Below are 4,634 nucleotides of genomic sequence, written 5' to 3' on the forward strand. Positions count from 1 at the left end.
TGATGATGGTACAACCCCCAAAGGCTAAACGATTTATAGAAGTTAGCTTGATTTGGTTTTATGCAAATATATGTTTTTTTTTTATCAAAGAGCATGTCGCTCCATCTACCGAAACGTTCAACTCAAAAATCTTAAAAGTGTTTTGATTTTTTTTTTTGTTCCAATCTCCAGTGTCAAACAAAAGTGTTCATACCCCTTGAACGTTTCCACATTTTGTTAGGCTACAACCAGTGTCGGGTTTAGATATTTGTCCTATGGGCAGTTGCCCAGGGCAGCATGCACAGAAAGACCAGATGAAAATACATCACAACCTCGCATGATGTGTTTAGAAATTGTTCCAAATATAAATCTCATGTGACTTCCCCCAATTACTATTTTTCCTCCAAATAGAAATGTGTAGGCTGTAGTTACAAAAAACTCACTGCACACCCCTCACAATCGTCTGATGACATTCTGCATCACAGTAGGTTATGGCAGCTCCACCACGCCAGACAAGAAAAGGCTTTAGAGAGAAGCAAAGGCAGCACAGAAGAACATTGGTTGTCACTGATGGACATTTACATCTTCAAGAACAAACATGGACGTTTGGAGGGGCAGCAACAACCCATATTAATCAAGAATCTGATATCTAAACGGATCATGCTGTATATACACTGCTCAAAAAAATAAAGGGAACACTTAAACAACACAATATAACTCCAAGTAAATCAAACTTCTGTGAAATCAAACTGTCCACTTAGGAAGCAACACTGATTGACAACGGGGACCCTCGTCGGGTCAATCAGTGTTGCTTCCTAAGTGGACAGTTTGATTTCACAGAAGTTTGATTTACTTGGAGTTATATTGTGTTGTTTAAGTGTTCCCTTTATTTTTTTGAGCAGTATATAATTGCAAAGCAAATTTAGTCTGTTTTCCACGACAGGTATAATGTTGCTGTTGAGGGGTTTCTGCTGCTGATGGTGCCGAAGGGCTGTGTTGATGTTAAACTGTAGTTTTTAAACAGAGCATAGGAGAGAACGTCACTGGTTATGAGATATATTATAAAATAAGCAAATTTGCTGCTATTTTACTAAATAAATCCTAATAATATGACAGTTTAACCTCCATAACAACTTGGCTGCAGACTGCTTTAAAGATCAAAAAATCTCAGAGAGATTAACTCAACATAATTTTTCAATTTTTCGATGTTAGCGCCTCAGAGATCTAGAAGACAGAGATTTCAAGGCAAAGAAAACTCAGTAGCTGCTGTTAGGCCCCTCCAGGCATTCAGGGGCCCCTTTAAGTGAAATGTAACACAGACCAATTCTATCATTCATTTATTGAGAATGACAATCTATTGCATTTTGTTTAATGTGTTCAGCAGAGATATGATAAACAAATAAATTGTACATTTAGAATTTAATTAGGAAGTTTACTTCGTAAAAGTGCAAAGAGTCATCTTGATAGTTTGAATGTTACCATGGCTACAATATGGTGCTGTCTGTAATCTTTGTGTTTGAGATGGGCTTGGTCACAAATACATTACAGTAAATAATAGCCAATAATCAGTGACGGATTGATTTTAAGCTCGGCTAGTTAACCTGGGCCCCCTCTCACAGACTTCACTAAATCTATATTTAAGCACTGTTAGTGATGCTGATATTCTTAGTAGGAAAGAAAGTAGGTGGGAAGGGGGGCGGGGGGGGGGGTGAATTAGATTTTTCCCAAGGCCCCATATTTTTTAAAATTGTATTTATTTTACTTTACTTTTACAAATTACATTTAACAATAAAGATAGGAAAGCAAAACCTACCCGTTTGATCCACTGTCACATGCGATTTAAGAACTGCTCCCATCCTGGCTTTCTTCTGTTTGACCTGTTTGCCCTCAAGGAGGCGCTATAGATGCATCACAAAAAGTACAAACGCACTCAACAGTTTTATGCCAAATGCCAAAACCACTCTGAACTCACACATGCACTGATTGTATAGTCTAAATCCCCCTAAACCCCAGACTTACCTCTATTTATCCCCCAACTTGCGCAATATTTAATGGAACTGATAATTCTGTCCAATATCATTATTGTTAGTCATCATGCTTACTTCATATGATCATAACATAAGATTGTGTTATTTATCAGTTAAAATCCTAAATTTCAGAGCAATCAGTGCTAAATAAATGCAGTGACATAAGAAGGAAAGTTAAAGTATAGCTCAAGAGTCCACACCATATAGTATTTTAAATGACAAAGACCTTTTTTGAGGGCTATTGCAAGACTTTTACATGATTTAATGTTGTTTAAAAGACATATCTTTAAACCATGGATTATGTTCTGATTGCTGAGCAAAACATTTAATAATGATACATGCCCATGTCGTTTAATACAAGGGAAACCAGCTGCAGCTAATACAAAGTCAGATCAACAATTTGTGGTGAAGCTCTGGTTACAACAACCAAAACAGTAACACAGACTGTTATTTATTCTTGTATTTTAAACTTGCAATAGCAGTTTAACAAATACAAATGGGGGAGTGTTCTAACTGTGTATCTGTGAAAGAAAACAAACGAGGCATAGATGTGTCATATACTTAGCAGCAGAAGCCACAAGCTAGAAAAGCTGGTTTTGGGTTTTATAATGCGGAAAAATAAATCATCTGGAAGAACTGGAAAAACTTGTACGGAGCATTTCAGTCAGGATTGCTTAGGCTAAACCTGGTTCAATCTGAGAGATTAAAAAAAAAAAAGTTTAATAAGAATAAATAACAAAGTTGTTACTGTGGTTTTGTGGTTTGTGGTAAACAAAATAAAATAATTGTAAAAATTTTATAGTTGCCCCCCTCCAGCTCCCCAAAAGAGTAATTAGTGATAAATCATGTTGGCAGTTCTGTTCTGTAAAGGTTTACTTGGTCGTTTTTAAACAATTGAGATAAGATGTTAAATATAATAAATATCACTTGCAAAATTTTTTATAAACTATATGGCAACGTCATATTTTAGCTGAGAGTTATGCAGAGGAGAGAAAAACAATATAGAAAAATGTATCAGCACTAGCATTACCACAACTCAGTCTTTAATCAACAGTCAATGTTCAGATCCATTTGATTATATCTTTAATATCAAGCTCATTATAAATGTATTCATATAATTTATTTTTCTATGACGTCGTTTTTGACATGGATCTAATTCAGCTTAATTGGCGTCCTATTTTGGGGACCTTTATCGCCATCTAGTGGTAGGAAAAAACATAATACACACATCTTGAAAAACAGGATCAGCTGGATCAGTCAAAATGTTTTCTTTCCAAAAATGAGCAAATAGAAAAGGAAAGTCTGATTAAACTACATTGTCAGATATACTTAGCACATAAGGTTGAACCCCTCATAACTGAAATGCTTTGAAATCTATCAGAAGTTGCTTGTTTGCCATAGTGATCAATATATTCTTGTGTTTCTTGTGACGTCATAGACTCAAATTCATGCAAAGCAGAATTAGGAGGGTTTTTTTTTTTTTTTTTACCTTCGGTGAGCTTTTTGTAAACATTGCATGTTGTTAAGTCCTGCAATGTAAAACCATACTCCAATCCATACTTTAAAACAAAATACAACACTATATAATATTATCACGTATGATTCATGTTGATATTAAGTGCAAGTTATTATGATGTAGGGAATCCGTATAATCAGTGACAGAGGCAGAACAGATCTATATAATTATTAATTACCTACATATAAAAAAACAGTTTCATCAAAATGAACCATGCTTTGTTATCGGCTCTATTTTTTTTTTAGAATTTAGAAACCTATTCTTTTTGTTGTTTATTGAAAATAACTTTCTTTCGACTGGCACTTAGTTTTTATGCTTTTAAAATTCTACTTCTCCCACGTTACTAAGAAATCTTTGAATGATTTTAAGGCTGAAGCTGCGCAGCATCAATCACACGTGAACAGTATGAGACAAGAGGTATCTTGACTGGCATCACGGAGACATTAATACATATTTACAGTGACATGATGTTCTTAAATAAGATTCTAACCATATAGAAATTAATAATACCACACAAGTAGCTTATTTAGAATTTTGGTTCTTGGTAACAGTAGCTGTTTTTACTCATAAGGTCTCCATATCCCTCATGAAGGGAAGCCAATTACTACGGGGAAACAAATGTTAATGAGGCACTTGACATTTAACTCCATAATACTGTCACTTTGCCCCCTGCTGCTCCTTGAAATAACAGCCAGGGAAGACTGGCAGCCTTTGAGGGAATGTAGTTACAGCCAGAAACACCACTTTCTATTGAAACCAGAGACTCTTCATAAAGAGACACATTATAGTTTTCTTTCTAGTTGTCAGACAATAAATAAGATTAAGCCTTTTCATGTTTGAGATCACTTGAAATAAACACAAGTGTGTCTATTTGCCAAATTCCACCAATAATGACATTTTTTTTTCACTTTCTTCAAAATCAAAGGTTTTTATGCATTTTGTTAATGTTCAGTATCATTGCCTTTCCTCTAAGCTCTGCAAATTTAAATCATGCTGTACAATTAGATGAAATGTTTGTCTATAAAACAATTCATTAGTATAATTATTGATAATGCAAACCAATCAAATCATGTAGCTTCCATCACGGTTCATAAAAAATAATAAGACACACA

The sequence above is a fragment of the Poecilia reticulata genome, linkage group LG14, assembly GCF_000633615.1.
Source record: "Poecilia reticulata strain Guanapo linkage group LG14, Guppy_female_1.0+MT, whole genome shotgun sequence".
In the NCBI taxonomy this organism is placed as follows: Eukaryota; Metazoa; Chordata; class Actinopteri; order Cyprinodontiformes; family Poeciliidae; genus Poecilia; species Poecilia reticulata.